General features: G+C 37.6%; 1 protein-coding gene across 3 annotated transcripts in view; it reads left to right on the top strand.

Annotated features, from left to right (window-relative positions):
* zmiz1a (zinc finger, MIZ-type containing 1a) overlaps positions 1–13,792 on the top strand; it is a 132,329-nt gene that overhangs the window by 45,248 nt on the left and 73,289 nt on the right. Inside the window, exon 3 of one of the 3 annotated variants that reach the window (XM_079856405.1) lies at positions 8,537–8,611. The exons of the other annotated variants lie outside the window; for them this stretch is intronic. The gene's annotated coding sequence lies outside the window, so the exon portion shown is untranslated. The remainder of the gene's footprint in view (positions 1–8,536; positions 8,612–13,792) is intronic. 3 annotated transcript variants of the gene reach the window in all.

Here is a 13,792-nt window from a genome sequence, read left to right as displayed (position 1 = left end):
GTCACAAGCTATCTGTTGACATTCTCAGATATTTCCCAATGGCGCAAGCACAGTTTCAACTGTTTTGAGAGGCAAATAGCTGCATGACTGCATGAGCTGCAGAAGATTGTTGTACCGTCCAGACCCAGATACCAGAGAGTGAGTTATTCCCTGCACCGTGACCTGATTAATTGAGAACGTCTGAGGTTGTCTGTGGGTTGTGTTCAGGCTCCAGTCGCCGCCCTAACCTCATCCATCTCAAATGCTTGTGTCTAAAGGTTGGCCTCCGAACGCTGACCCCTCGCCTCAGCCGCAGACAAAAAGTCAGTGTGCTTAAGTTGATTGAATGAGAGAGAGCAAGAGAGTGAGCGCGGGATCAAGAGAGAAAGATAGCGCAGAGCGAGTGAGAGACAAAAAGAGGCAACATTTAGACAGCTGCACGCGTAGCGCCATGTATCCATGTCTGTCAAAGCAAGATATTTCTGTCTCCTTAGTGTGGCCCGCAGGCTGCCAAGCAGGCCATCTCGATGTCATCACCGTCACCCTGCTGTCATTGGCTAAAAAGGCCTGGCTGCGTGCGTTCCTGAAGAACAGCATGTGCTGGAGTTAAGGGCTCTGCTAGCCCAGGCCTAATTGGAGTGCGTCAGTCAGGCAGCTTGACTCATCGAAAATTACTGGGAGCAGTGCGCTTAATAGGAAAGCAGAGAGGAATGACAATAAGATCATGATACCACCACATCCAATGGCAACGATCACATTCCAGGCCTGCAGCAGTTATATTTTAGGAGCTCCCCATGATAACCGTGTATGCGATAATAGGCGGTCACATGGCGTTCAGAATGAGCCCTGTCTTATAGATACAGTCAAGGGTCCAAAAATAACACTTTTGCCAAATGCAAGTAAAAATTGGCTTTGGTGAGGACTGGGGGGGGTAACGGTAAATGTGTGTCCTGAATCCTCACGGTTCAGACGACGAATACAGTCAGTCACAGGTTATCTACACTCCAATCCAGAAGGGGGCGCCCGTGGTAATGCAGCGCTGTTTACTAACCGCCACAACAGGAAAAAAGCAGAAGAGGATGAGACGATCTATGCACCAACCCTCCCAAAAAAGAGTTCAGGTGGCACGCAAGAGGTTGCTAGTAGCCTATACGCTGGGTTTCCATTAATTTGTGACGCGCTTCACAAAAGGAAACCGGGACGGCAGAAAGCAGCATCCTGTTTGTTTTCCTTATTTTACAAAAGCACAATGTTTTGACCCAATGACCCTTCACATGTTTTGAATGATTACCATAAATTACTATATTTTAAGTTGTGTCCGCTGTTTCTTTTTCATTATTCTATTTATTTTGTGTTTTTATAACATGAGATGCTTTTTCAGTTTTGTAGCTGATTGTGACCAAATACCTTTTGATTTTTTGTTAAAAAATGCAAGAATGCATTCTGTTTACTGCTAAGTGCTTAATACACTAAAGGAGGCTGTACTGTACCAACTACCTCAGGGAGGACTGAATGCCGCTAGCTGGAACAAACTGTAATTTGCACTACTGTCTGTTTAAAATAAATGAAAAGAAACCTAGCATTGGGGATTTGTTGCTTTTTACTGTTGTACCGAACTCGTATCGAATCGTGAAAACCCAAAAACCGAACTGTGACTTCTGTGTACCGTTACACCCTTAGTGAGTACATAGTCACTCGCCAGTTGGGCGGATACTTTATTAGGAGCTGCAACATAATACGTGGTAAATTGAATTGTAAGAAAAGTCTGACCCTCGCTAATTTAAGTGGAGTGAGCAAATCGAATCATAGGTTGTGACGTATACGTCTTTAACATCATATATTTATCTACTATGCCTACAAAGTCTATTTCTCAAACTCTTCCTCACATTAAGGCACCAAAATGATGATTATGATGATAATAATAATGTTTTTTATTATTATATTTAATAATTAATGTTTGTATAGGCCTATTATAAATGTTTATATTTGTGTTTCTGTTTAAGTTTTAATTGAATAATAATAATATTATGATTATTATACTTTTTAAAAAAAAAAAATATATGTATAGACCTATTTATATTTTATATTTATATTGTATTCTTATGACTATGAGATTATTTAGCTTTTATATTTATATAAAAATCTTGTTTACAGTCCCACCTTCAATATGCAATGTGCTGAAGTATCAGATATATCTGAACTGTGGGAGCCGAATTCGAAGAAGTTTCTGGTCCGATACCACGCAAATCAAATCTCAAATTACATGTGATATCATTTGTAAGGCACATACATGACACGATTTTTGTATTGTCGGAAACTGAAACATTGTTCAGCGCTTCCTAAAGATTGCGTCGTAACCTCATGGCACACATACTTTCATGGTGAAACGTGAGGTGGGTGTTTATGTTCTTTAGGTTAACATGGTTATCTGTGGAGGAAACCTGGCCTGCTGGCTCTGTTCTGATGAGCTGACTTCACTCTGCAGCTGCAGAAATGTTCTCTCTCACTGAGCTGCAGGGACATGCCAGTATTTTCATTCCTAACTTCAGGCATTTCCGAGCTCTAACAAAGAAAGTGCGAGGTGATGAAACTAGGGTGGAAGCTGTTTTCCAAAAGCACCAAAAGTATTTTTCCGTGGGAGCAGGTGATGCCGAATTCCACAGAAGCTCTATTAAGGTTGGTTCAGAAACATTTCATGCTGTTTCTTTATAGTAAGATTATTTTCTTGAAGACATGTCTTTTTCTTACATATTTATTTGAGTTATATCCTGACACAAATATTCCACCAAGAACTGGAGATCTGGACTAACTGTCACACAGGGAACATGCTAAAAAGTGTGACAACACTATGCCACATCAGCACATCTATTCCCTCCATTTAACACTCTATTGCTTTACTGTATTTTTTTTTAAACTGGCGGTATTGGAAAATTACAAGCTACTGTTCAAATCACCATCTTGTTTTTAATCCTTTTGGAAAACCGCTTCCAAACGCTGGTGAATCCTGAACTGGAATCCCACTCCTTTTTGTCGAGTTACACTCAATCATCTCCCATTGACCATTGGAAAGGCTCCTGCTGGGGATTGACAGGGAGAGCCTTTGACAGGCGGATACCAATAAACAGGGAATTGCCCTTCCAGAGAAAATAGCTTGGTAATTGTTGGGTACGTTCAAGCTCGGCCGCAAAGAAAAGGCTGGAGTGAGCCTGTGCATTTTTCTGCCCTGCGTCAGGGTTGTAGATGTGTCAGCAAGTCCCTCGCTCTTGTGCGCATGGCTGTGGTTGTCTGCTCAACTTGGCCCGGTGCTGGAGGCCCAGCTGAATGCTTAGTGGTTGGCAGGCTTGGCCGCTTGCCTGTATAACTGGAGTTTGAATGAAAGGGGCCTTGTGAACTTTTGGGCTACTGTGGCATTTTCCAGCTGCCGAGCGAAGTAATTAAAAATCTTCAGCTATATTGCATGATACGTGTAGTTAAAACGTGCTCGGTTTGCTTGTGAGACTAGTTATTAGATATTGTAGGAATTTGGTTTCAACTTCTGTATTAATCTTGATCTTTACCCCTTTCTCTATACTTGATTTTGTTCATGGTTCACACATTTGAACTTTGCATTGCCGAATCTTTGACTCAGTCAGTCTGTTTGCTTCCAGTTATGCTTTTTAAATGTTTGATGCATTTTTTACACTTGTTTCCTATTGTCTTTGCTTTCTGATTGAGAGAAAAAACAACATATTTTTCCTTTGAAACTCATCTACAGTATATTATTCTAGGATTTAATAAAAAAAAAAAAAATGACATTCACATTATTTTAAAATGTATTTAAGTATAATTATAATTTTAATTAACGTTTGAATTATTATTATTATTATTATTATTATTAGAAGCTCTTATATAGAGCATGACATATATATAGAGCATGACAATATTTCTAAAAGTATAAATATAAAAGTGTATAAACTATTTATAATTAGAATGTTAAGAATTCTACTGTAGTACTAATAATATTATTAAAAATGAATAGTGATGATAATAATAATGATTATTATACACTTTTTATATCTATTTATATACGTAAACTAAAACATTATCATGCAATGAATTTGTTTTTGTTATGCTAAAACTCAAAATTTCCTTTTTTTGTGCAAACAAACTCTATGATATCTGTCTATAATAAAACCTAAATCTGGAATCTTGAACATGGAAAAGCATGTGACTTTTACCCTGTACACCGAAATGAGCTTTTTCTTCCCCACTGATGACCCTGTTAGAGTTTATCTTGCCTTCCACAGTTACTGAGTAAATTAGAGCTGCGGAAAACATGGTGACAGATGTCTTACATCACTCTCGTGTGATTGGCTGTGAGTTTTTTATTGTCTGTGTGTAGTCTCATTATCCACTGCCCCTGGAAAAGAGCCTAATAAGGCAGACAACAGTCTGCAGTCTCTATTGAACTGTACAGAGAAAAATAAAGGTCTGCACCACATGTAAAGACACCTGCTTGCTAATTTCTATGTTCGTAGAATGCTCGTGTTGTGCTTTTTTTTTTTTTGTCAGAGAAAATATATGCTTTGATTTTGATGCAGGAAACCAATTGGGGAAAAAAAGATGTCCCTCCAGCGGGTTGAGCCCTAAATGAATTATTCAGATCTACATGTTGTGTGTTTTGCCGGCCCATTCTGCTTAATGGCATCTTTTATGGCGTGCATCAGAGACGACTCCAGATGCAAGACAGCCTCGGCATTTCAGCTTTCTGCATTGCCTCACTGTGTGGCCGAGAAACAAAGCTTAAAATGCTGGAATTCATTTCACTTTTAGCCTCCCCTTAATAAACGATTCGCAAATCAATGGCTGCTTTTGTCATGTAATTTGTTTCCATGCTCAGTTTTGTGATAATGTTTTGCAAGCAAGGCTCTTTGGATCAATATGAGATTGAGGGGGGAAACACAAGCCTGGCTTCTATTTTTCTCTTCAAATATTTGGAAAATGATGCAGTTGGTGCATTATCTCATCCAGAACAATTTAGCTTGATAATGGAATGCTAGTTTTTGTTCAGATAAGAACAGAAGTGCATTTTAACATGAAATGAAAGACAATTCATATTAAAATTTGATACACATCATTAAGAATAATCAGCGCAAGAACGTGCATGTAAACAGAAGTTTAAATTGATGTCAATTTCTTTTGGTCATAAACTGTTTAAGCAAAACAGATTTTAAATGTGCACAACACCCGAAAAAAACTCGCAATTCAAAATCTGACGCAAACGTGGTTTCTTGCATTGTTGGTTTTTATAATGAGCTGATTTTTGAGTCTTCAGCGCTTTGTTTTACATGTAGCAGCACTCATCTGCGGTGTGCAACACCTTTGTGTGTTTGTGTGTGTTGTGCCTGGTCTTTCCTCAGCTGCACCTGCACTAATTGTAAGTGTGCAGCTGTGATGTGAGAGCCGTACTCCAGCTGGGAGAGCTTGTTGAGCTGCCACACAAACCCGGCGAGCTAAACACCCCAGTAAGTCCCTCCTTGACTCAGCTAATGAGTGTGGAGCGTAGACAATACACCCCAATCCAACAGCCCATCTGAGCGCCACTGCAGTCCAAGAACCGGAGGAGGTCGGCCATAGACCACTCTCAGTTTGTGCTCCGTGACCGTGAAAGTGTGGATAATCAAGCCTTTGCTGTCTCGGCCTCCTGTATCCCGACTGTGTCTTTCCTTTATTGTTAGTATCAGTCCATCTCAAGGGTTTCTCTCACGCTGAGTGACTCCAGATCAGTCATCCAGCCTGAAGGTCATATTTTCTTAATAAGTAAATGATACTCTGTGTCACAAAGGTGTCATGTTTATGCAGTGCTCAAAAATAAGGATTTTTTGGAATTTATTATTATTACTTTTATTAGTTTTTTTTGTTTCAGAAAGACATGCAAGTTTTCTTTATATAAAAGTATTAATTCATTATTAATATTTATAATTCAAGTATATCAATTATACAAATATTATATAAATAATTTAAATAAAAATAAATATATTTATTTTTTTAATGAATTTATATTTTTTTTAATTATGTATTATTTTTAGATATTTTTACTGGATGTTTCATCAGATGTGGGTTTCGATTAACCTAATTGTACCAATTAAAATGGCAGTAGCCCATTGAAAACTGGAGCAGTCCTTAAGGAATAACCTGTAACATCCACGTGTCTAAACCTTATTTCAGTAAGTCCTTGGGCATCTTGTCCGGAATAACACTGGTGGATGTTCTCTGAGTAGGACGTTAACATGCACTTCACATTTTGTCTGTTCTCAAATGCTTAATGCAAGAACTGTAGAGCATTTTGTTAATTAAAAGGATATGTCCAATTTAATTAGGCTCAAACATAAGAAAATAAATTAGAGGGTCACAGCAGCCAACCAGATTTGAGTGTAATTTAATGGCATACTGTGTGGAAATTATTATTATTATTATCATCATCATTCTGGTATCCGTATTCACAATGAATTGACACAATTATAATACTCTTGTAGAATATCAAAAGTGGTGTGTGGGTATTATAAATACTGTCGTGATAAACAAGTCCATTAATAGTCAAAGCATGATCCCATTAGGATATCAGTAGTTTTGCGTTTCCAAAAGCCGTCTTGAAATATTCATAAGAAATTACAGCTATAGGGGTCCGTAGGTGGTGATAGCAGGAATTCAAGCAATAAACACACCTAATAGACCCAGCGCTCCAGCCGCATGCGGAGGGCCGAGAATCAGACAGATTGTCACTTTTTTTCCCCTTTAGATTATGAGCCCATTCATTCAGGCTCAGTGACAGTTGCATGACAGGATATGGATGGTAGAACCATAGAAGCTGATGAGAAAGATAAAGACAAAGTTTTATATGAACAGATTATTGCTGCCTTCAAGTCATGTCAGAATTATCGTATTTACGAGAAGAGAATGTGCCGTAAATGCCAGTGGGAAGTCCTGGATTTTCTTTGAACCCTGACTTTTTTAGTCGAGGATGTGTCCGTTGCAAATGTTCTGAAACCATAATCATGGTGGAAAATTATGCTTATTGGTCATAATTCAGCTGGAATTAAGAATGTTGACTGTACAACTTTTTGCAATTCTTTATTTAAAAAAAAAAAAAAAAAAGCTTCCAAACAGAATAGTTATAGATAATAGTTGTAAAATGACTTATATATATTATATGTTAAATCTCTTTGTGTTTATTCTGTAGTAGATACCTTGTGTTGTGGTCTAGACAGGATATACATTGTATATTGTTGTTACTGAAACCACACCCCCTGCACATAAGGGATAGTATACTGTTTTTATTGCAATGCAAACCCTGACAGAAAACTTATTCCACTGTTTAATGTTAGTGGTGGTTGTGACATCATGACTTCTTAAGTGTAACTTCATCGATTTTCAACTGGCTTTGTATTGTTGGTAGTATTGTTGTAAATGGGCAATGTTTACTGGTTCTCCGTGTTACTGACTGAACGGCAGTTTCTTTCAGTTTTCCCTCTCCCTTTGGGATAAAACACTGTGTTTGTGGTCATAATGTTGACTGCAAACAGGGAGGTTTTTCAGATAGTCCGTAGTGGTGTTCTCTCCGGATTTCCAATTCGTTGCAGCCTTTTAGCCACTGCCTACAACGCGCTGGACACTGGAAATCTTGCTCCCGCTAAACGTTTGCTCTTTGAATTCTTGCACCCGGGAACAAGACAAGTCGGCAGTTTGTTAAGAGGTATTTCACACTAAAGCAAGGCGATGTTTGACTGGCAATCAGACTGGTGGAAGTGGCCTTGGATGGCAACATGCCCCAGTGCATTATGGGTGTTGAAGTTTTCCTACCTATTTGGCAAAAGGGAAGGCACAGTCTGTTTTCTCTAGTTTGTTATTCATTGAAGTTATGCACAAATAATTGTAAGGGATTTGGCGTTTTAAGTGTACAAAATGAATGTTCTTCCAACATTTGATGCTGTCAGTGCCAGGATTATATCCTAGGTTTTGTTGCTTTTATGGAACTTTCAGCATTATTACAGGTTGTCAAAGACCATTGTCATAATAAAACAGCGAATTATTTTGCTCTTACAACAAACAACAGTATTAAATATTTAAAAGAGATAAACTTTTTGCGAATTAGGCCTACTAATCTGATATCTCATATTGCAAAACTAAATTCTAAACTATGAATGAGTTTGAATGAGTGATTGGATCAGCAATTTTATATTTTTTAGTTATTAAAGACTGCTTTTTTTCCTTGTAATTTGACTTGGTTGTTGTTTATGAAAATATGAACAGTTGCTGTTCGGTACTGTTACTATAACTGTTAGATTGCCTCCCATACTAGCTGCTAAATGCCACAGATCATAATGGTACATGATCCCATGTGTAGAATAAGCCTAACCGTGTGCTTCCTTTATTTAGCACTGTGACATTATCAAGCAGGGAAGGTACAGAACGGGGGATTATGAATACTGAGAAGAACATGTGTAACCGTGCACATCATTTACTTAGGCAAAGGATTAATATAATGTGCTTTATTATTATTATTTTTGGTAAATTCCAGATCACTTCTATGATTGATGAAGATATGTGAGTGAATTTGCCAAACACTGAACAAAGAAATCTACTGCATCCTCCGGTAAGCGCTTTGACTGATGATCCTTCACTGCTCATTTCTGCTAATGATTGTTCATGTAATCGCAGATTTGCACACACATGTGCCGCTCGCATGGTGTTATCTTCAAAACAACTTTTACCAAATTAACTCGAATGGCGTAATTGGTGCTAAAAACGGGAAAGCATTCACGCTGTCGTGTCAGACGCTCATATTTCTTGAGCGCAGTCAAACGACGAATTTATTTAGTGTTTTTGAGCGGCAACAGAACGTTCTGTATAACATGAGTCATAATTAGCAGCGGGGCCTCTCAAATCACTCGCTGCTTTGTTGTTCCCCCTTACAACGTCAGTGTCAGTTGTTTTTATGTGATTATTAAAGGCAGGCACAATTACTGAGATGTGAGATTCTTTGGGGAGAAAAAAATCTGTTTTAGCAGGCAGTCGGAGACATTCGTCTAAACATGTGGCATGAAGCGTTTCATCCTTAGCCTGTAATACACACTCGCTGCTTTCTGCCTGGTCTTGTGTACTGATGAGACGTGGAACAGCTCGAAGGTGAAAATGTGTTGTTTTATTTTGGTAGCATCTACATTATGCTAATGAGTTTGGGATGGGGGTGGAGCCATAAAGACCAGATTGCCAGGAGAAGAGGGAGAAGAGAAGAATCCTGTAAATTATGGATGCAAACTGCCATTTCTGCCAGGGCAAAGAAAAGAGAGGCGCTAGGAGAAACCACAAGTCATGCATATCAGATTATCCTTCCTTTACCCCTCCTTCTCCCTCACTTTTACAAAATTTTCTTATCATGGTTCTTGAGCAAACTTGCACACACAATCTGGACTGTGTATCTCCAGTCACATGAGGGCCAGAGGTGCTGACTAGCTGGAATGCTTGGCCTGGTATTTCCTGATGCTCTCACACACACACGTACACACGTTCACAAACACACACACTCGCATAAACACACAGGGCAGGCTATATATTTGTGGATGGGTTTTTGTTTGACTTGGTGACAAAGTGAGTGTCAAAATGATGAAACAGATTTCGTTTTAGTTTTCTTAGCTTTGTAGGGGATTTTACAAAGCTACCATATGGTTTATAAGCTGATTTTAGGGTGTTTTTGTTTTACATTTTTATTTAATGCATACACTGCTGTTCAAAAGTTTTTTTGCTTTTTTTTATTGTTGTCATTTTTGAAAGAAGTCTCTTATTCTGATCAGGGCTGAATTTATTTGATAAAAAAATATAGTAAAAAGTAATATTGTGAAATATTATTACAATTTAAAATAACTGTTTCTGATTTTATGATTTTAAAAATAGTATTCAATCCTGTTGTTGCAAAATAAAATAAATTAACAGCCATTACTCCAGTCTTCAATGTCACATGATCCTTGAATCCTGAAATAATTTTAATATGCTGATTTACTTACTATTTATTATTAGTTTTTCTTATTATTATCAACGTTGTGCTGCTTGTGACGTTGTGATGAAGAGCATTTATTGAAATGCAAAACTTATGTTACTTTATAAATGTCTTTACTGTAATTTTTGATCAATTTAATGCATCCTTTCTGAAAAGTGTATATATATCTTTCAAAAATCCTGACCCCAAACTTTTTTGTGTATATATATATATATATATATATATATATATATATATATATATATATATAATATTATTATTATTATTATTATTATTATTATTATTATTATATATTTTTTAATAAATAATATTTAAGTAGATAAGTAATTTCCTTTCAGGTAAAGGGTGCTTTATTTGTTTTATTTACAGAAATATTATATGGAACCTTACCATCTGCTCTGGCATGTGATGTGACAAGCAATTATTTTGTTGAACTGAAATATGAATCATTTAGTTTAGCAATTGTACACAATCTTCACACACACACACAAAACTGTATATAAAATAATTCCATGGCTAATTAAGTGCTGCATGCATTGTAAAAACCTTACACAAGGTACAATCTTTAATACTTTCAAATGTTCTTAAAAAATTCTATTTTCAACCTTTATTCCTGTTATTCAGTGATTCATTCTGTTCTGTTTTGTTCCCACCTTCACAAAACGGGGGAATTTCCGATAGTGGTGTGTTTCAGCGAGATCAGGTCAGAAGTGGGTGGACCTCTGTGAAAGTATGAGTTTGTGGGGGAATAATGGAGCCATTCTTCAGCTCTATGGAAGCCGCTGTACAGTGGCGTGTGGTGGACCTGCCAGAGGCACTGGGGTCTCCTTAAAATAGCTCCAACCCTCGAATGTCAGAAGCAAAGCTGAGACTGCGCACCGAACACTAGCCATTTGACCAAGAGCATCAAAAAAATCTTCATGAAGTCCTTGAGATTTTTTTGCTGTAGCTAGGAAAACATCCAGTCGTAATAAGTTAATCATGTTTTGATTTTGATCTAATATTGAAACGTGGCAGCCTTTTGACGTTTGTGCAGGAATACATTTCCAAATCATACCACAAACCCACAAATCTATGTGCATGCATGGCAGGCGGATCCAGAGAGCTAGCAGGTTGTCCGTCAGGATGTTTGTTTAATAATGATTCAAAAGGTCATTTAGTTGGACTATGCGGTCAGGATTATTTTAGTTATAATCAGAATGATTTCATACTAAGTCACATGTTTGACATGGGTTCATGATTTCTGTGATTAATTTGACTGCTTCTGCACGAAAGCTCATACATAGCTGAAAGCTCAGAGAAAACAGAAGAAGGGCTTTAAACTCAACTCACTGCCAATGAGTGACATCAGTAAGCAACTCTAACACTTCAAATATATCAGATTACTTTTTATTTCTTCTAGAGACCACACATGTGAAGTAACTCTAATCAGAACAATTTATGCTGTTTCTTTAATATTTATTGATGCTATTCGATTTTGATTCTCAAAACAGGTGGAATAAATTCATTTAGGCATGAATTCGCACAACCAATGTGCAGTATTTCACCTCTGCATTATTCACTCACCACCCGCAATCGAGATTTACCAGGCTTGCTTTCTTCTGTGAAATACAAAAGAGGATTTATTTTGCCCATTGACTGAATGAAATCAATTGGGTAAAATTCTGATTTGACCCAAACTTTTTGTTCCACAGAAGAAAGAAAGTTGTAGAGGTATGGAACGACGATGATGAGAAAATGATGACAGAATTTTCACTTTTGGATGAACTATCTTTTTAAAACAAGATGAATTGACTTAAGAATTAATGTTACATAACATTTTAAGTGAAAGTTAGATAAATACTCATTAAGAATAGGATTTTGTTGCATTGTAGTTTGCACATGGTCCACTTAAGCTAGTGCTGTTTGCCGAGCGGATTTAATGTTGCGCCATTGGTACTCGCACAAAGCAGGCGGTAAACTCTGTTTTATTTACATTTTCTATTCATTGTGAGTAGTAAATTCATTATATGATGATTAAATGACGCAGAGCATTGGAACTGTCTATATTTCATACATGTAGACAAACCTAATTTTATTTTAAAGAACTGTTTAAGGTGTCTGGATTACAATGAAGGAGTGATAGTCCCTTTGAAGTATGTCAGATTGCGGTAATCTGTGGAATCCTGAAATGCAAATTGCCTTCGGTACAGATTTTTTGGTGTGCTTGTGCCATTACCCGATTTGCATTAAGTAGCATAGCATAAAAAATAGCCTAGTCTCCGATTTGTGCCTAACACGCTGGCAAAGTTGATGATGTGACAGTGGTATGACCATGTTAATGGTAAAATAAAGTCTACTGTAGCAACCTCAACCAACAGATGAATTCCCGGTAGGGCCACCAGTGTTACGGGCACCTTGTGTGCTTCATCCTTCGCCCGGGTGAGCATTATCAATGGCCAAATGGTTCATAAATAACACACTTGATTTCTCTGGCTTAATGCTTGGCCATTGCAAGGTCCTGCCACGGCACTGCCTGTGTACTTTTAACCTTGCTTGTACAGACAGATGAGCACTAGAATCGACCATCCAAAGGGGATTGAAGAGAGCTGAGACAAATAACATTAGAGGGCAGAAGCAGAACAGAGGAGGCTGCGTTTTCTGGATACAGACACACGGGTAACCACACATTCCGACCAATCTCATTTGCAATAAATCATAATTTGAGAGATGTTGAGGAAGCTGCTTTGAAACTATAGCTTGGAAATATACTCATAATTTAACATAGTTAAGCCACGCTTTTTGAAGTAAATAGTTACGTTTGAAGCTATATAAGGCAGTAATTAATTTTTTTATAGCACAAAACGATGTCTCAATTAGTGTGAAAACTTGTATAGATACATTTACACATCAATTAATAAAACTAGAAAAATGCTTACATTTTTAATATAGTGATTAACCACTTTTATCTGAATAATGAGCTAATTAACAGACATAATATGTTGCTCAGCTACTCAAATGAATCAGTGAATCTTTTTTAAGAACCAGCTCATTTACATGAACCAACTGATTTTTACCGTCAGTTTACTTGTTGTTGTCATGCTACACTGCTAATTGTTGGAGAAAGTTTTGAACACAAGAAGCTACTGTCACGCTACTGAAAAATTAAGGTAGTAGCGTCTCTACCTTTTGTTAACACTGAACTGTCACTTTAACTGACCCTTAGACAGTAAGACATGTAATTGGCCCTTTACGTTATTTACAGCCCTGTTACAGTCCAAACTGTAAATATTCATGTTCTTTGAGCAGGCCGAGACATGATCTCATTCGCTTCTGCCAGGGCATCGCGTGTAGGCACAGGCTCCGCAGATGTAAATCGCGGTTTACTTCATTACATCATTAGCTGTGTTTCCTTGGGCCCTGGAGAAATGAGGTGAAACACGCTGGTTACTGTGTGCCCTATCGAGCTGCAGAAACCCGCCAGTGTAGCTTATTTCCTCCCTCTATTTGCAGAGGATATTCTGTGGAGATCCTGTTGAATTTCTTGGACAAATTGAACTTCTGTGCACATCTAAATTATGGAACAGTTGCCAATTTAGAAAGCCTTTTCTTGCGTTTATCATATCATTGCACCTTTATTTGCCTCTTCAGTGATTTCCGGGTGATTGGATTTCAACACAGATGAAAGATGGCAGATATCATTGAAAGGTTTTTTCAAAACCGCTCTCCACAATAGCGCTCCAAGGTAAAGTGTTAAAAGAGAAGCTCTTGTTTATGAAAGGGGTGTGTAGAGCTTAGTGC

This window comes from Squalius cephalus (assembly GCF_949319135.1).
Source record: "Squalius cephalus genome assembly, chromosome: 21".
Lineage (NCBI taxonomy): Eukaryota > Metazoa > Chordata > Actinopteri > Cypriniformes > Leuciscidae > Squalius > Squalius cephalus.
Note: the sequence above shows the minus strand (reverse complement) of the source record. Positions and strands in the feature narration are given on the sequence as shown.